We start from the raw sequence: 20,119 nt of genomic DNA on the forward strand, positions 1-20,119 counted from the left end.
CGGGTTTGATTCCCTACTCCTCCACATGAGCTGTGGAGGCTAATCTGATGAACTGGATTTGTTTCCCCACTCCTACATGAAGCCAGCTGGGTGACCTTGGGCTAGTCACACTCTCTCAGCCCCACCTCCCTCACAGGGTGTCTGTTGTGGGGAGGGGAAGGTGATTGTAGCTGGTTTGATTCTTCCTTAAGTGGTAGAGAAAGTTGGCATATAAAAACCAACTCTTCTTTTTGTACATTGGAGGGCACCCAGGTTAGGTTGCATGGAATCTCTGCTGCATATATGGAACTGTCCATCTCTTTGGGATACAGCCATTGGTTTTTGTTGCTCATAGACTGCTCCTAGTAATTTTCGTATTCTGCTCTCGTATGAGAAATGCATTTCCATTGTTGTAGGCCATTCTTGTCTCCAGACTGGAGGGGTAGATGTGAACATGGGTGCACAAAATGCCCTTTCATCGAGGGCCATGCTCTGTAGTAAAATTGGTGCTCTCTCTTAGTAAGAGCAACAAGATGATGTTGCATGCATGCTTAGGCCAGGCCAAGGCATGGTGCACAAAATCCAGAAAGAGAACACTGAAGAGTTGACACTTCTATCCTTCTTGTTACCATTAAACCTGTGTAGAAATTTTTCATTGCAAATTGGATTACAGCTTGGTAAAGCCTTCACAGGCCATATAAAAGTTCTTCAGAGGCCACATTGGCTTACTGACTATCATTTGGCCATCTCTGTCAATGGGGCCATGGTTCAGTGGTAGAGCATCTGCTTGGCATGCAGAAGGTCCCAGGTTCAATCCCCGGCATCTCCAGTTAAAGGGACTAAGTAAGTAGGTGATGTGAAAGACCTCAACCTGAGACCCTGGAGAGCCGCTGCCGGTCTGAGTAGACAGGACTGACTTCAGTGGACCAAGGGTCCGATACAGTATAAGGCAGTTTCATGTGTTCATGTGTTCAATATTGGATAATTGGGTTGGGGGGACTCAACTCTCTGCAGAAGTCAAATGGTGGTTGGCTCTCCTTTTATCCTTCTAGGCCCACACACCTTGCAAAAAGAAACAACACAAGAAAAGGTGATAATGAGTCTATCCCACCTTCTTAGGATAGTTCCAGCCTTCATTAACCCTCACTTTCTGAAACCAGTGAGGAAACACATGTGATCTAACATTCTGCTGTATTTATTATTTTGCCCTTCCTTCAAGAGGCATGTGGTTGAAAATCTGGACATTTGTAGATACGTTTTTGTGAACTTGTGTCTTGCGCTAAAGCAGTCATGTATTTTGGGTCCATCACATGACGTAACCTAAAACATCCAAGACCAGTAGCACCTTAGAGACCAACAATATTTTCAGTCAGAGTTCCCTTTGCCAGATACAAAGCAACTTAAAAGATTCAGAGCCAAACTGTAGACATCATGGCAGCCATGGGTCCAATATGTAGCCGCCAACGCCGTTTTAGAGATGATTTTGCCCATTTACAAAAATGTTGCAAAGGGGCGTCAGGCGATCTTGTTCCCCTTTGCACATTTTCAGGTGCCGAAAAGAGCCCCCCCCCCCAGCTCTTTTGGTACTTGAAAAGGTGTGGGAGGGACAAGATCACCTGGTCCCCTCGTGGCATTTTTTTAAAATGGACAAAATCTTCTCAAAAACGGCATTGGCAGCCACGGGTTGGACCAGCAGCTGCCGCACATCTGGATGGCCCTTGTTACCATGCAAGTGAAAACCTGCACTGTGCTTAACCAGCCTTAGCAATTAAAAGCATCACCCAAATTTACTCAGGTTTATTCTCTAGACCTCTTGTTGAAGAGCGTTCCATCAATGAGGGTTGGGTGGCTACTGATAAGCAATATCCTGCCATGAAGCTTCAATATTAGGGAGATGGTTGGGTGCATAAATGTGGGAATATCCCCCCTCCAGTAAATTACATTAGTAAATCCGAAACTGGTAGTGCTTGAGTGTTTTTCTGTCTTATTCAGATTTTAGTAATCTTTTATTTCAAAACCCAAGGGCTTCCTCTGCGCCATCTCTTAAATCTTGGAAGAGCTGGAGGCAAGGTATAAGAGATGAGCCCGTCTCTAGCACCCACAGGGAAATAATACCTAACTGCGTTTTTATCTAATTGCTCTAGTTTTTGGGATCTCTTCAGCGTTTGATTAGGTGAAGCCATTTGGAATTGGTTGAACTTGTTTATAATACATGACACGTAACAGCGTGCCTGGGGCGATATCATCTCATTTTCTTCTGTGTTTTTGTCCTTTCATCTCTTCAGGTTTCACAGAAAAGCTGCTGCGTTTGCATTGTAAGGTGTCAGCATCTACAAAAGCTGCAAGACGATATTGTCACTTGGTAAGTATTTGTGCCTATAAATAGCTTCATTCCCCCCCTTCCTGGTAAGAGTGATTTCTATTTTAGCTGATCAAAACTGCAGGTTAAATGTACTACCTGAAGTGCAGGCGTTCAGGGTAGAACTACACCTTATGTGGAGTTCCTTTTCTCCAACTTTGTTTTTGACAGAACACAGTCATTGGGGGGTGTTGATTTGAAAGGGGAAGAGATTGGGGCTATTATGTAGAGGTTAAGAGCTGTGGTTTGGAGCGGTGGACTCTGATCTGGAGAACTGGGTTTGATTCCCCACTCCTCCACATGAGTGGTGGATGCTAATCTGGTGAACTAGATTTGTTTTCCCACTCCTAGACACGAAGCCAGCTGGGTGACCTTGGGCTAGTCACAGAGCTCTCTCAGCCTCACCTACCTCACAGGGTGTCTGTTGTGGGGAGGGGAAGGGAAGGTGATTGTAAGCCGGTTTGAGTCTCCCTTAAGTGGTAGAGAAAATTGGCATATAAAAACCAGCTCTTCTTCTTCTTCTTTCCCTTGCTTCTTTTGCATTGAACATGGTGATTGTCCAGCTGCTTTTGACATTTACAAAGCTTAGATGGTCAAACTTTTCCCCAGTGGGAGTTTTTAGCAAAACTAGGTTGTGTTAGGAGGAGGAAAATGGGGTGAAGAAGAAAAAACTCCCCCCCATAACAGTCTCTCTCTTTAAACTGCAGTTTAATACAAAAATGTAACATGTAGTTCTGCCATAAGACTATCAGAGGGCAGGATTACGCTTATTCCCTTTTTCTCCCCCCACCCCCCAGCCGTAGTAGCAGAGGGGTGGAACCCACCCTGCTGTACCCCTCCACTGAGCAGAATTTTAAGCTTTCTTCCAACTTCAGTGGCGTCCAGTAATTCTCAAGGATATACCTTCTGTACAACCTTTTAGCTGTTTTACTGATATAAAACAGTAATGTCATTTCTCAAAGAATTATGAGAATTTTGATCAATTGAAGGAGTTTAAATTTGTTAAATTTAAAGGAGGAGCAGTGGTTAAAATGTTTAGGGCTGTTAAGGTTTGAAAGAAGGTGGTTAAGGGGAGACATAATAGAGGTCTTTAAAATTATGCATGGTTTGGAGAGAGTGGACAGGGAGAAGTTTTCTCCCTCTCTCATAATACTAGAACGCGGGGTCATCTGCTGAAGCTGGAGGGTGAGAGATTCAAAACAGATAAAAGGAAGTCAAAAAGGGCAAGAGTCCAGTAGCACCTTAAAGACTAACAAAAATATTTTCTGGTAGGGTATGAGCTTTCGTGAGCCACAGCTCACTTCTTCAGAACCCTAACCCTAACCCTAATCTGATCTGAAGAAGTGAGCTGTGGCTCACGAAAGCTCATACCCTACCAGAAAATATTTTTGTTAGTCTTTAAGGTGCTACTGGACTCTTGCCCTTTTTGACTACTGCAAACAGACTAACACGGCTACCCACTGTGAATTATCTAGATAAAAGGAAGTATTTTCTTCACACAACGCATAGTTAAAGTGTGGAACTCCCTGCCCCAGGATGTGGTGATGGCTGCCAGCTTGGAGGGTTTTAAGAGGGGAGTGGACATATTCATGGAGGAGAGGGGTATTCATGGCTACTAATAAAAATGGATACTAGTCATAATGCATACCTATTCTCTCCAGGACCAGAGGAGCATGCCGAATATATTAGGTGTTGTGGAACACAGGCAGGAGGGTGCTGCTGCAGTTATCTTGTTTGGGGGCTCCCTAAGAGGCACCTGTTTGGCCACTGTGTGCACAGACTGCTGGACTTGATGGGCCTTGGTCTGATCCAGCATGGCCTTTCTTATGTTCTTATGTTAAATCCATAGCCTTCTAACAGCCATGGTTTTTACAGTTCTTCAAAGGCCGAGAGAGTGACTTAATTTAAGTCTAAGGCATAGATATGTCCTCTATTTAGCTCACTTTCTATTCATTTGTCCATTTCATTAATACAAGCCTTTTCTCCTCAGTGGGTGCTCAAAGCGGCATACAGCCCTTCTCTCCTCCATTTTATCCTCACAACAACCCCGGAAGGTAGGTTAGGCTGAGAGTGTGTTACTTGGCCAAGGTCACCCAGGAAGGTTCCATGGCAGAGCGGGGATTTGAACCTGGGTCTCCCAGATCCTAGTCCAGCACTCTAACCCAGGGATCCCCAGCCTTTTTGAGCCTGTGGGCACCTTTGGCATTCTGACACGGGGGTGGGCGTGGCCGCAAAATGGTCGCTGTGGGAGGCGGAGCCAACCACACATGTAGAGGAAGCCCAAGTAGTAGGGGGCAAGAGTAGTTTTAAAAATCAACAGGGAAAGAGGAGTCAGAGAGAGAACAAAACCAGCTCTGTGGTGGTAGCTGCTGCTGAAACATCTGAACACATGAACACATGAAGCTGCTTTATACTGAACCAGACCCTTGGTCCATCAAAGTCAGTATTGTCTACTCAGACTGGCAGCGGCTCTCCAGGGTCTCAAGTAGAGGTCTTTCGCATCACCTACCTGCCTAGTCCCTTTAACTGGAGATGCCGGGGATTGAACCTGGGACCTTCTGCATGCCAAGCAGATGCTCTACCGCTGACCTATGGCCCTTCCCCTATTATTATTTTAATCTGCACAGCCAATCAGATCTTCAGTGGCCAATCAAGAGCCCTACTGGGCATGAGCCTACCTGACCCCATCCATTTGCTAAAAACACTTGGCAGGCTCCAGGAAAGGTGTTGGCGGGCACCAGGGCGCCCCAGAGCAGCATATTGCCCCCCCCCCCCCGATCTAACCTCTACACCAGTGGTTCCCAAACTTTTTCAGTCATGGGGCACTTTTCAGGAGAGAAATTCATCATGGAGCACCTAGCGCCTGTATACTAAACCGAATGACAGTAGCATTCTTTCCAGTCTCTTGACGGAGCACCAGGAGATGTTTTTGCGGAGCACCAAGTGCTCTGTGGAGCACAATTTGGGAACTGCTGCTCCACACCACACTGGAAACAAATCGGGTGGAGTAAATGTGCCGCGTGGACTGGAGTTTGGCCTGTAACCAAATAATGCCATTCTTATCCAAGGTGGTGGGGAGGCAGTCGGGAAGGGATTAGCTCCTGGGTCTGTTGGTATTAGGGACCTGACTGCTCACGGACCCTGCCGTGGATTATATGCTATTTGGGAGTGCCATCTTATCTATTTTGCTGATGCTTTTATGGATTATGTTTATGGGACAGGTTGCTATTTATAAGTGTTTTTAACATGATTTTATTGTAATTTTAGGGTAATTGGTTGTTGTGGAATCAGTTATGTGTAAGCTGCCCTGAGCCCAGCCCTGCTGGGGAAGGCGGGATATAAGATTAATAAAATAAATAAATAAAATCAGGAGTAGCTTCTGCCTCTAGAAGAAGAAGGAGTTGGTTTTTATATGCCTCTTTCTCTACCACTTAAGGGAGAATCAAACCGGCTTACAATCACCTTCCCCTCCCCACAACAGACACCCTGTGAGGTAGGTGGGGCTGAGAGAGCTCTAAGAGAGCCGTGACTAGCCCAAGGCCACCCAGCTGGCTTTATGTGTAGGAGTTGGGAAACCAACCTGGTTCACCAGATTAGAGTCTGCAGTTCATGTGGAGGAGTGGGGAATCAAATCCGGTCCTCCAAATTGGAGTCCACCTCTCCAAACCACCTCTCTTAACCACTACACCATGCTGGCTGTAGTAATGGACTGGTGAGGCATGGCCCAGCCAGGTGACATTTATGTCATATCCGGCCCTCGTCACAAATGAGTTCGACACCCCTCTCCTAGGAGGACATTCATCTGCACGGACTGCTGTGATTACTAGGCTGTCAAGGCCTCCTGCACAGGGCGGTTTCCAGTTGGTAAAAGATCACTGAAGTGGCCCCTCTGGCACAGGTACAGAGTCTAAGGTGATAGCCCTGTCCTCCATGAATTTGTCTACTTCCCTTTGGAAGCCTTCCAAGTTGGTTCTAGTATTATGGGACAGGGAGAAAAGGTTCTCGGGAGCCAGTGATGACTGGAAGGTGTCTCTTACCAAGAATGTAGATATTTTCTTATGAAACCCCCCCTTCCTTGCTTTCCTCATACTTGTCCTGCTGGCTTTAGGCCTGAGTGAGAAGTTGTGAGAATTAATCACATTGCTGGCACTTCTAGCTCCCAAACAAGCGTGGAAAGGATGGTAATGCTTTTCATTGCCCCCCACTGGCTGAGCCTCTATTGCAAAACAATCTCCCATCCATTTTTTTTAAATCCTCTTAATGTACTAGCACAAGTCTGTTTTGGAGAGCAGAAGAGGTTCTCAAGCCAGCAAGCATTTTCCCCTCCAAGGAGATGGGAGTTCTGAGGAACCCAGGCCGAAATTAGGCGAACGCTGCCAGGGAAGGGAAAGTGCTCATGAAGGCAAGAAAATTAATGTGTGCCTGGTTTGAGTCCACTCCCATTTGGGGAAAATGAGGACACGTCAGCTGAAGATATTAAACTTCTGACAGTCTGCTAGAACAGGAATTTTTTTCCTGCTAGAACAAGATTTCCCTCCCCTTACTCTTGAGACATTTCCCCACCTAATGAAAAAGGCAGCATGTAGAGGAAAGCCAGAGCTTTCAGGGAGGGGCTGTGGTTCAGTTTGTAGAGCATCTGCAGAAAGTCCCAGGTTCAATCCCCAGGTGATGTGAAAGACCTCTGCCTGAGACCCTGGAGAGCAGCTGCCGCCAGTCTGAGTAGACAGTACTAACCTTGACGGACAAAGGGTCTGATTCAGTATAAGGCAGCTTCATGCATTCATGTGTTCAACATTCCCCTACATAATCAGAGTAGAGGAAATGGGACGTTTGTTCCTACATGCCCAGCCCTCCAACTGGTGGCCTTCCTTCCCCAGACCGTAGTTCCCTGAAACAACCAGCAAAAGAACCCCATTTCAGTTCAGAGTCTTCAGACCATCTAGCAAAGTCTTGTGTAGCAATAAAGAAGACTGTCTTCAGGGTCTTTGAGAGTAGGTAGAAAGGATGATGGGTAATGCCAGAACCATGGGGGTGGGGAGCTGTGTCAGCTGCTGGGAATTTCAGGAGCTGTCGTTAGTGCAGGTAAGATTTCCCAAGTTGAGTGCCTGATGTGAGCTCCCCCTTTCTGGCAGTCTTCAAGCAGTGACTGGACAAACACTTGCCAGGAATGGTCTAGGCTGGTCCAGCACTGAGCAGGGGGTTGGACTAGATGGCCTGTATGGCCCCTTCCAACTGTGTGATTCTGTGTCTCTTTTTTCCAAACCCATAGAATTTTGTGAGGATTCTGGTGGCCATGCAGCTTTGGCCAGAAACACAGACCGTAGAGGAAGCTGCAGGGTCTGTAAAGTTCTTCAATGTTCTCCTCTACTTCTACACCATACAATTGGAAAGTAGACTAGAGAGCTGCTCTAGCTTCCTGGCCTGATTGCTTCCAAGGAGATCAATACATGCCACAGGTGACTGACTAGTCAAGTAATTATTAAGGACATCAGAGTGGCTGTATGGAATCAGACCAGTGGTGCATAGGATGTATGCAGAACGCACTTCTGGTCTACATGGTTAGAAACAACTTTTTGGACTGCAACTGGCAAAATTCATTTTCTCTATAGAATCTTGGGAGGTGGGGTTGAACTGGATTAGATAGGTGGGGCCCTCTCTCCCTCTTATTGTGACAAATAGCCAGGGGAGGTGTGGTTTCCGTTGGGCAGTGTTGGAAGGATAAGGAGTTGACCCCCCCCCCTCTCATGCTGAGCCAGATCTAATATTCTCTCAGTGTTGAAGGAAATACTGGGAATTCCAATGCAGATCCTACATATAAGCCCTGTCCTTTGGTCCTTCCTGTTCTCTTTTCTCTGTGCACTGGTCTCTGATGATAAGAATACCTTTAGGGCCGAGTCGACTTTCTTCCTTACTTAAAGATCCAAGAAGCTGAACTCTTGGCTTGGGAAGCAGGGAGCGCTCCTTGCCCCTTAAAGCTGAAAGATTTTAAGCCCTACCTTATAATATAGCTGGTAACCCATTTCTTATGTATGGGTGTGAAAGCTGGACATTAAAGAAAGCTGATAGGAAGAAAGTTGATACCATGGACGGCCAAAAAAACAAATCAGTGGATTATAGATCAAATCAAGCCTGAACTGACCCTAGAAGCTAAAATGCCTAATCTGAGGCTATTGTATTTGGGTCACATTATGAGAAGATTGAGACTGGGAAGGGCAGCCATGAAGGAGCTAAAAAATATTTTGAAGTGTAAGGATGTGTCACTGGCCACCAAGACTACATTAATTCATGCCATAGTATTCCCTATTACTATGTATGGGTGTGAAAGCTGGACAGTGAAGAAAGCTGATAGGAAGAAAATAGATTCCTTTGAAATGTGGTGTTGGAGGAGAGTGTTTCGGATTCTGTGGACTGCCAAAAAAACAAATCAGTGGGTTATAGATCAAATCAAGCCTGAACTGACCCTAGAAGCTAAAATGACTAAACTGAGGCTGTCGTATTTTGGTCATGTCATGAGACGACAAGAGTCACTGGAAAAGACAGTCATGCTAGGAAAAGTTGAGGGCAGCAGGAAAAGAGGAAGACCCAACAAGAGATGGATTAACTCAATAAAGGAAGCCACAGCCTTCAATTTGCAGGATCTGAACAAGGCTGTCAAAGATAGGACATTTTGGAGGACTTTCATTCATAGGGTCGCCATGAGTCGGAAGCGACTTGACGGCACTTAACACACACACACATAAGAAGACAAGAGTCACTGGACAAGACAGTAATGCTAGGAAAAGTTGAGGGCAGCAGGAAAAGAGGAAGACCCAACAAGAGATGGATGGACTCAATAAAGGAAGCCACAGCCCTCAATTTGCAAGACCTGACAAGGCTGTCAAAGATAGGACATTTTGGAGGGCATTGATTCATAGGGTCGCCAAGAGTCGGAAGTGACTTGACGGCACTTAACACACACAACCCATTTCTTCTCTAAACCATTGTTTAGGCGTTCTAATTATTTTATTAGCATAGGGCCATGCTTAGAAGTGGATCCACCTTGAGGAGATTTCCCCCCTGTGACTAGTACAGTAAATACTGCTGTTGTTTTAAATGGTAGCATTATTGGTCTGCAGTAGACCAGCTCGATTTCAGTCCAGTAGCACCTTATAAACCAACAAGATATTCGGGGTATAAACTTTCGAGAGTTAAAGCTCCCTTCGTCAGAACTGACGAAGCTCCTGGACTCGAATCTAGTTTGTCTGATGTTGTTGTATGTGCCAACTCCTCCCCAACCGAAATGACTGCCTTTTGAGTAAAGTTGCTCAATGGATACCTTGAATCCCATTCAGTTCTGTCGATTCAAAAGTCCTTGGCTTTTAGACAATATATGAATAGGTTAGGTACCTAGCTGTCAGTGGTTATCGGGGTCATTAGTAATCGTCACATACAGCCAAGCTTTTATTACAGTGTTCTACCCAAATTGTTCATATGGTTTGAAATAATGAAAATTTAGAAAGAATCTCCCACCTCCTAAAAAGGGGGGGGGTAAGATTAAAATTTGCAAGAAAAAGAGGCTCAGCATTTAAAAATAAAAGGAAAGAAAGAGATACGAATTGTTGAAAGTCACATAGGCCCCGTAAAGACTGCAGGCCAATCACTTTCAGGCTTACTTCTGGATTATTCTGATGCTGACGGAATGGCATTAGCTCGAAGTTTCCGAGCTACTGAAATGCATTTAGCAAAAGCAAGAGTAGTACTATTTTCATCCCCAGATTTGAGATTAAGTCTTTGGTTGTCATCTGAATGGTGGGGAAATATTGAAAGGGGGTATCAGATGCTCTTAAACTGTCGTAGAGTTCACATGAAATGAAAAAAAAAATGTGCCAGGGTGTCAGGCACCTGAGAGCCACAGGGAGACATCCTTTGTGTGAGTAGAATATTGGATAATCTGCCACATAAATCTGCAATCAGTAGTGCATTGCAATGGGCCAAAGAGAATAGATGCTAGAACAAGGGGGGTGCGCATTCATGTCTTGAGCATTTCTTGTCATCCCAAAAGCCCAAAGCTTTCTTTAGATGCTGATGTCTAACAAATATCCTTGTTGCCCACGTGGAATTTACAATTTGCAGATTTCAGCAAGATTTGTATGCCAGTGTGGCGTAGTGGTTAAGAGCAGCGGACTCTAATCTGGTAAACCGGGTTTGTTTCCCCACTCCGTCACATGAAACCTGCTGGGTGACCTTGGACTAGTCACAATTCTCTCTGAACTCTCTCAGCCCCACCTACCTCACAAGGTGTCTGTTGTGGGGAGAGGAAGTGAAGGACATTGTAAGCTGGTTTGAGACTCCTGAAGATGTAGAGAAAATTGGGGTATAAAAAACAACTTCTTCCTCTTCCTCTGCTGCTTCTTCTTGTACTTCTTCAGGCATCTAGATATCTATTTTCATTGTGGGGAGAACAATGTGTGAACTGTTCTTTTAATATCTGGTTGCACGTGGTCTTTTATTGATTTCATCTCTTTTTTGTTTTAGATTGGGAACAAAAACAGAGCTGCACTGGCTGTAGGTGAGAATCTCTTGTTTGTATGTACAAATGTGCCCCATAACCAGAATTTGTGTTTGTCACAAGTCATTGCTGTACACCATCACCATTTGTTTCAAAAGAGGCTATCATGGGGGATGAGACAAGCCCTACTGAAATGAATGGGGCTGGTACAGCTTCAGAGTGGCCCTTAACTGTTGTAAACTGGAACCTGTTTGCACTCTCAGTACTCCACTATTGAAGGGTCATTCCACAAATTATGGTGGACAGGAATTTATTTTTATTTATTTTATTTACTTACGTTATTGTAGTCCGCCTTTCTCACCTGGACTCAAGGCGGATTACACCGTCAAAGTGATAGGCTAGGGCATTCAGTAAACAATGCAATAGGTTTAGGGTTGTAGAACCAATCAATTTAACAAGGATAAGTGCTGAGTTCTACATCTGGGTAACAAAAATAAGGGACATGCATACTGGATGGGGGGGGGTACATATTTCTGGGTAGCAGTGTATGTGAAAAATATCTTGGGATACAGGTCGACCATAAGTTAAATATGAGCAGCCAGTGTGGTGCAGCGACAAAAAAAGCTAATGCGATCTTGGGATGTATCAACAGAGGTATAACATGAAATCACAAGATGTCTGCTGCACACGGCATTGGTCAGGCCGCACCTGGCATATTGTGTGCAGTTCTGGAGGCTTCACTTCACAAAGGATGTGGGCAGAATGGAACGGGTGCAGAGGAGAGCAACAAGGATGATCAGGGGCCTGGAGACCAAGCCCTATGAGGAAAGGCTGAGGGAGCGGGGAAAGTTTAATCTGGAGAAGAGGAAGTTGAGGGGGGGACATGTTTGCTCTCTTGAAGTATCTGAAGGGCAGTCAGAGGAGGGCAGCTGTTCCTGTTGACAGTAGAGAATAGTATACACAATAATGGGTTTAAATTGCAGGCGGAAAGGTACCAGCTGGATATTAGGAAAACATTTTTTACAGTAAGAGTTGTTTAACACTGGAATCGGCTACCTAGGGAGATGGTGAGCTCCCCCTCACTGGCAATCTTCAAGCAGTGGCTGGAAGAACCCTCATTAGGGATGCTCTAGGCTGATCCTCCGTTAAGCAGGAGGTTGGACTGGCTGCCCTGTATGGCCTGCCCTTGATTCTATGATTCTGTGACATTTAAAAGCAGACCTGAAGCAAAGCCTACATATCAACATGACACATTAAGTGATGCAAAAATTACTTAGTAGGATCCTAGTTTCGGCAAGCTAAACACAGTAGTGTAGACCACAGTCCCTAATAATTTATCCAAGTAACTTTGTGAATCATTCAGTATGGTCAACTGTATTGCTTTTGTAGAAAAGCTCTCTTGAATAATTCAGTTTTGCATAGTTTGCAGAAAGCAAGGTGAACGGAAGCCTTCCTGACCTGAATGTGCCGCTGTATTGTGTCTGTTTGTAGGTGACCGGGAGCACAGCCAGTCCTAGATCCCTTGCATACTTACCTATGTAAGATGCATGGCTAAGCACACATTTATGATGTGAATATGTTATCATTCAAGGTGCTGGAACGTTTTGCAAGCTACTCCTGAAAAACATGATGGGTTGTATTCTAAAGTTGTGTTCCGCCACAGTAATGTGGTCGTGTCTGCTGAACTTTCCCCTCTCCCCATTCCTGCTGTCCCCCACAGAGCTCTTGGGGGGACAGGGAGCCTTTTGAGAACTGTGTGGTGGGACAAGTGGTTACCTGCAAGGAGTGTGCACGTGGGGGAATCAGCAGAAGTTTCTCTTTCTCTGGTGGCAAATGGAATTGGCTCTATGCGTACACTGGCTCTGGGTTGGAAATGGGATGCGGAGAAGCTGAGCCTGTCCCTTAGATCGAAGCATTCATGTGAGGGCTGTACCACATAGCAGCCTTGCAGCTTGGCTCCCAGTTGCCGCATCAGCCCAAGTTGGCTCCCAGTTGCCGCATCATGGGTTTAACGGTGCCACCGCAAACACAGAGGATGTGCACGCTCTGCCACGCTGGAGACCCAGTGTGGTCTGGTGGTTAAGAGCAGTGGTTTGGAGCAGTGGACTCTGATCCGGAGAATTCCTCCACATGAGCGGCGGAGGCTAATCTGGTGAACCGGGTGAGCTTCCCCACTCCTACACACGAAGCCAGCTGGGTGACCTTGGGCTAGTCACAGCTCTCTCAGCCCCACCTGTTGTGGGGAGGGGGAGAGAAGGTGATTGTAAGCCGGTTTGAGCCTTCCTTATTGGAAAGAAAGTCGGCATATAAAAACCAACTCTTCTTCAGTATACGTGGCTCTGTGCAAGTCACGTTTTGAACACGCCAACTTGATTGTGTGCTTTGGTCCTTGACTGACCTTGCTCCAAAGACCGTTTGTCTTGGATCAGCGTCTAAATAGTATGTTCCAGTATTCCTAAGCACCTGTTTGGATGTCACCAGAGCATCCAAGGAGCTGCCTCCCTCTAACTTGTCAGGAGAGGCCCGGAGAGGGCTGATGGTGCAGATCCTCCCCCTTTGATGCCCTCTCCTCAGGCCAGCGATTGGATGAGAGGAACCTTCGCAACTGGTCTTGCGGTGAGATCCTAATTTCTAACCGTTGCCATGGAAACGTGAGAAGAAGCTATGGGCAAACAGCTCCTGCTCTGGGGTTTTTAAGCATGTGACGAAACCGCAGCCAATCGAGTAAAGAGAGACTGTTTGCTTCTAGCATGGAAACCCGCTCTTCGGTAACTATCCTTTTGCAAAGCTTATTGTAAATGTATCCTATTTATCCTAAGGAATGATTGGGTGGTGGTGGGGTTTGTGTGTATATTAAACCTGCCTGTATTTAGATGAGTGTAGGACTTTCCCTCCTTAGACTTGTTTATTTTATTTATTTATTTATTCCATTTATACCCCGCCCTTTCCTGGCTCAGGGCGGCTTTCAACATAACACAAAGTCGGCAAATAAATATGTACTATAAGTTTAAAACCTGCAGTTAAAATCATGATCCTAATCTAACACGGTACTGTACAAGATGGGGCTTTAAACTGCAAACCTTTACATTCACCTCAGTGAGAGTCGCCTCCCCACAATCTTTTTCCTCCCTGCGCTTCTCCTGAATTATTTTCATTGTGTAAATCCCACCAAGCAAAATGAGCTGAACCTCTGAATGAACAGCCACCACCAATAAATTGTCCCTGCTGACAGCTTTCCAAAGAGGACTCGCTAACAGGATTTCACTCTGCCTGCATCTCTGGCCAGCATGGCATAGTGGTTAAGAGTGGTGGTTTGGAGCGGTGTACTCTGATCTGGAGAACCGGGTTTGATTCTCCCACTCCTCCACGTGAACGGCGGAGGCTAATCTGGTGAACTGGTTTGGTTTCTCCACTCCTACACATGAAGGCAGCTGGGTTACCTTAGGCTAGTCACTGTTCTCTCAGCCTCACCTACCTCACAGGGTGTCTGTTATGTGGAGGGGAAGGGAAGGTGATTGTAAGCTGGTTTGATTCTCCCTTAAGTGGTAGAGAAAGTCGGCATATAAAAACCAACTCTTATTCTTTTTGCCAGTCGTAAGGTGGCATGTTAAAAATCCACCACTAGATGTCAGCAGTGGAAAAGAGACTGCAAGTTAAGGAGGGATCGTTAAAAGGACTCCAGAAGAATATTTTCAGCGCCTGCGATGCTCCCGTAACCATCCCCCACAAAAAAGCAATGTAATTCTCTTTCATTAAGAAATGAAATAACACAAAATGGGTTGCAAGATTTGGATTTCACTAGAGCTCTTTATCAGGCTGGATGTTTTAAAAAAGGGGGTAGGGGTCAAAAAACAGAAGTCTGAGGCCACGATCTTGTGTATTTATGGCACTTCGGTTCCTTCCAGCCGTAGTCATATGTGGACATTAATCTCCTAAAAGCTGTTTCCTCAGCCTGTTGTCTCCAGTTACGTTGAGCTGAGGAAAAGGAAATCAGTGACTATTACTCAGTCCCTAAACTAAGTATATCTGCATGCCCTGCTTGGGTGTGTTTTCCCTGTTTTTCTTCATGTGGTATGCCCAATATTTACAGGCATGCCTACCAGTTAGCAGAGTGACTGGGTGAGGGAGCTGGGATATCCCCGGTTCAAATCTTAACCTCAGCCGGGAACTCACTCGGCAGCCTCGGGGGAGCCGATATTCTCTCAGGGGGTTGTTTGAAAGGATTACTGTGTGTGCAGTCCTAGGCAGAGTCATGCCAGTCTAATCCCTTTTGATGTGAGGGAGCTTAGACTAGAGTCACTCTGCACAGGATTGCATTGTGAGTTGTGCATAAAGGACTTCAGATATTTGGAATGCACTGTATAAATCGGGCGTCAAGCATAAGAAGAAGAGTTAGTTTTTATATGCTGACTTTCTCTACCGCTTAAGGAAGGATCAAACCGGCTTGCAATAGCCTTCCCCTCCCCACAATAGGTTGGTGGGGCTGAGGGAGCTCTAAGAGAGCTGTGACTAGCCCAAGGTCACCCAGCTGGCTTCATGTGTAGGAGTGGGGAATCAAACCCTGCTCTCCAGATTAGAGTCTGCCGCTCATGTGGAGGAGTGGGGGAATCAAATCCGGTTCTCCAGATTAGAGTCCACTGCTCCAAACCACCGCTCTTAACCACTACACCAGGCTGGCTCTCATCCTGTCCCTTATCCGGCCTGCGAAGCAGCCCCCCCCCCCCCACTCTTGATCTGAGCTGGCGAGGCATGGCCCGGCCTGATCAAGGGACATTTATGTTATACCTGGCCTTCGTAATAACTGAGTTCGACACCCCTTGTATAACTCCTCGCTGGCAGCCTGTAGCTTGGGTGGTGCAGGCAATGGAGCTTGCGGCATAATGCGGACGTGAAATAGGAGTCGGACCCCACAGATCTGTCTCACCGGAAGTGGCGCTTGCCACAGGTACAAGGAGCCTCTTGTTAAGGGGAACGACTCCTTGGACTGCCAGAAAGTGCCTCTTCTGGAAGAACAGCTCCATGGGCTCCAGCCCAGGAGAGCCAGAGGACCTAGTCAGGGGATAGTCAGGACTACCTTCCACCTCGTCTCCCCATGGCCGAATAAACTTGAGCCAAAGTCACAGGAGACGAGATGCAAGCTTGTCCATCTCAATCATTAGTCCTCCTTTAACAATTGGATGCCGGACCCCAATTAGAAGGCTAAAATCACAATGACAAAAAACCTCTTTTCAGTAAGTATGGCCCATTTACCGAACTGCTGCAGTACAGCTGTCAACGCACTTTGGAGCAGCCTTTTCTCTTGCTTCCACTTGACGTTTTTACATCTGTGGAACGTCTGCCCTGGAGGACTCATACCACTACTTATTCGAATGCCCTCTTTATATGTGGATCCAAGGGATAAATTTCTTGCCGGGTTGGTTTCTGGCCTAAACACTTGTCCTAGTGCTGAGAAATTGATAGGTTTGTTTCTTATAGGACCTCCCTGTATGCTCTGGCGGCTAAGAAAATAAGGTCCGATACGGTTGCTAAGAGAGCTGATCCTTTGAGTTGATTTTAAATGGTGGTTAGGTCTCATTGGCCGATTGGGATGCCGCCGCAACTTTTAGTTGTTGTTAGTGCATCAATCTAGCATAGTTTTTATTATGTATATTTATTATTATTCTAACATTTTATTAACCTAGTATTTTCCCTTTAAATGTATTTGTGGCTTTGTTGATATGTTTGTAATGGCCTAAGGCTACATGCAAAGAAAACTATTCGTTCTTGCTTCCTCTTTGACGGGGCACGCTTGCCCGGACAGCTGACCCCCCCGCCCCCCGCCTGTCAGGCGTGCAGTTATTTAACTCTTTTGCAGACGTTAGCTCAACAATAGAGTTCACCAGTCAGCAGCTTCCAATAATGTGAGCACGGAATGGACGTCCTAACATGAGCCAGCGCTTGTAGACATTTATGAGCTGTTGGCTTTTCTCTTTACGGAGTGAAGCACGGTAAAGGATTGGGCCTCCAGCCATCCAAATTATTATTATTTTCTTAAGGCATCCGTCAGTTGCTAAGACAGGAGGACCCCCAGTTGCCGTCTTTGGAAGGCTGCGTAGCTTGTGTTGCTTTCGCAAAGCTGTGTGCTTCGGTATCGAAAGGAGGCATACTGTGATCCGACTGGCTGCTGGGTTTGCAGTGTCATCTGTTGCTAAGAGCCTCATCACCAGGCTAATCTACTCAGCGTTAAGTATCTCTTTTGCCTGCAGTTGTGCTGTGGGAAGATAAAAATATTCAGCCTGCTAAAGAGAGGGTGTCGCCAAGACCTTTCTCCCCCCCCCCCTTCCCCATTCTCGGCAGTTAGTTCCCCCTTATTTCCACATCCAGGTTGCCTTGGCTGTTGGGTATTTGTGGTCTGTGGTCTTTTCTTCTTGTGCAGCCCGGAGGCCTGGAATTGTGTGTGTAAAAAATGCTCTCGTTCCTTGGAATAAGTTATGCAAATCAAGCAGACTTGCACATGTGTGAACTGTGGTTCGGTTTGGGAACTGCGGCTGTCCCCATGTTTTGTTTCAGATAATACCAAACGAAAGCAGTTGGAAAAGCAGTGGTTGTGAGTAGCTTGCCTGTATGCCAGAGTGCTTAAATCTGCTTACCTTTCCCAAGTAGAGGGGAGCCTATATGATGGCCCGATTGAATGCTCTGCCGTCACCTGAGTTGAAGGGCAGATTTAGGTGTTTTATGCATGGTCTCTTTAACCTCCTTTATTCGCCGTTTCAGCCAGGATCAAATTTTTCAGTATGCACGATATCTCATTACTTGGAAGCTCAACGCTGTTTCGACGCAAAATGAACCCGGCTTTTCCCATTCCTTTTCTGGCCCGAATTAAACCATTCATCCTGGCTCATTCCAGAGTCTCAGAGCGTGCATACTCCGTGCTCGGGTTGAGCTTCCCCGCACCATCACCCCCCACCCTTTCCCAACCCCCTCCTCAAAGCAGTATGCCGATGGTTAAACAGGGGAAAACAGAAGATTGGCTTCTCTCACAGCCAATCACAAAGCTCTGTGTAAAGAGGCGCGGGATTCAAGTGCTTCCTGCTACCTCTGAGCTCTTTCTGAGCAAAAGAAAGGCTTTTTAAAAACAAGGCTTGGATTTCTCTTCCCCCCCCCCTTTCTTTCGGGTAGCCCTGGTTTTTTGTTCTTAAAATGCTTCTTTATGCGGCAGTTGGGTTTGGGGGGAAGGAAATCTCTCAGGGGCAGCACTGTGAAGTAAGCCAATTACAGAGCAGCATTTAAAGGGGTAGGACTTGATTTGCGCTTGGAACACTGTTTTTCTGTATTCGTGGTTCGATCAGCACACAGTTTCATCCCTGATCATTCAAGCCAATGCATACAGTTTCCCCCAACCCGGGTTACTTTAATGTGCAATGTTGCCAGGTCCAAGCAGGGAGATCCAACCCATGCATTAAAAGACCTTAGTAAAGTTCCATTCTCCAATAGGGTCTGCCCTTGTGGTTCTGACAGTATAGGTACAATAAGTCACTTGTTTTTTCATTGTCCGTCATTTGAGGCTGATAGACAGAGGCTGGTTGAGTTGTTTGGTAATGGAAAGAAAGGCACTCACCCCTCCTGACATTTTTTAAATAACATAAATTGGAGATGGTAAAGATTGCAAATTTGTATATATATTGGCTGCCTGTTTTACAGGATAAAGGGAATATATTAAATATTTTGGCCATTGTGCTTTAGTGTGGTCCTGCTTAAGACCTATTGGTTATTTGAGCAAAATCATTAAAGTCATAGTAAAGTAAGTAGCTGCCCATCCTTTCACGTTGCTTCCTCATCATTCTGGCTGGCAAAGAGGTCCGTGCAGCTTGCATTTGGGCCCCACATAAACTAGCTAGATGCATTTTTAAAATATGTATATGGGAAACCACCTACCTTCCCCAGGTTTAGGGCTACGTTGGAACTTTCACAGGGTTGTTTCCTACTTCAAAAGTGTTAGCCACCTCCCTAGCTGCATAGGTCTCTGACAGTACTGATCTTTTGCTGAATATGATGTTACGGATCTGCAGATAAGAGAAGATGGAGGGGGAAAATAGTTTTTTTAAAATGACTATTCCTTTTTGAAGTTCCTTCAGTTGAGAAGGAATATGAAATAGGGGTATTTTAAAAGCATTTCTCTAAAAATATTATTTAGATCTAACGTTCTGCTTGTACGTGTCTGGTAGTTCCTTTTTGTCGCTCCCCCGAAAGTAAAACCACAATAATTTTCCACCTCACCCATTTTAGGCTGTAAGGAATTGTTTATCTGCAATCCTCCCCCCATAAATATTGAAAAGGGGGATGGGGGATTGCAGTTTACTGGGCCAAGTCTCTTGTTCACTAGTTCTGGACAAAATAGCTATTAATGTACTCTTCCTCCCCTTGGGAAGCTTATTTCTGGTGGTTGGTTTTACATTGTGTATCTCGGTTTTTCTCTGGATCGAGCTCACCCCCCCTCCCCCAGATGTGTCGGGGATGTTTTCAGCACGAAGGGCATGCGTGCCGGTCTTGTTTTGAAAATATGTCTCGGCTTTCCGCCTGTCTGGTTTTGACATGGCGCTCGGCATCAGACGACCCCACAAGGCTGCTAGCGGGCTGGGTCGCTGTAATGAAATGTGGCGTTCCGTATGTCTTGCTCCGAGAAAAGTAGGTCAAGTTTGGAAACTGTGATTCTCGGCTAGCCATGCCGTTTTCCCACAACCTGGGCCGCTGGTCCCCAAGCGGATGATCCACCGATACCTTAGAAAACGCTGGGTAGGATTACGAGATGCTTAAGCGAAGACAGCCTTCAGAACACAATAATTCAAAACAGAAGCTGGCGAAAGGCATTTAAATTTTATTTTTTTGTTTAAGGTGCCAGAAGGCATCCTTAAAGTAATTGTGTATGACCAGTAGTGTGATCCCCCCCAGACACGCACACACAGCTGTAGCCATTCAGCCCACAATTCATGCATCACATAACATCTGCAGGAAAGGAAGCACATAGATATGGACACATGATTGAAGTAGATAATTTTATTTTCATCATACGGAGGAAAAATAAGCCCCCTTTTCATTATTTATTTTTTATTAATTTTATGTATTTATTTTATTTTTACATATTGAAAAATGTGTTTCTTAAAAGCTGTCTGGGTAAAATTGTTTAGTTTTGGTATGTGACATTAAAATAAATTTTGCCCTTTACCCTTTATTGATGAATAGTTGTAGACAGCTATTCCATCTAATTAAAAACAGACAACTATATCTGTGCTTGTTGATCTCCTGCTTCCCTCTGG

At 45.6% G+C, this 20,119-nt stretch overlaps 1 protein-coding gene across 2 annotated transcripts in view; it reads left to right on the forward strand.

Annotated features, from left to right (window-relative positions):
- CYRIB (CYFIP related Rac1 interactor B) overlaps positions 1 to 20,119 on the forward strand; it is a 92,809-nt gene that overhangs the window by 45,784 nt on the left and 26,906 nt on the right. Inside the window, exon 2 of one of the 2 annotated variants that reach the window (XM_056854508.1) lies at positions 2,265 to 2,341. The gene's annotated coding sequence lies outside the window, so the exon portion shown is untranslated. Of the gene's footprint in view, positions 1 to 2,264; positions 2,342 to 10,860; positions 10,887 to 20,119 lie in introns of those variants that run through there. The other variant, XM_056854507.1, reaches the window with a different exon arrangement.

Source organism: Euleptes europaea, chromosome 8 (assembly GCF_029931775.1).
Source record: "Euleptes europaea isolate rEulEur1 chromosome 8, rEulEur1.hap1, whole genome shotgun sequence".
Lineage (NCBI taxonomy): Eukaryota > Metazoa > Chordata > Lepidosauria > Squamata > Sphaerodactylidae > Euleptes > Euleptes europaea.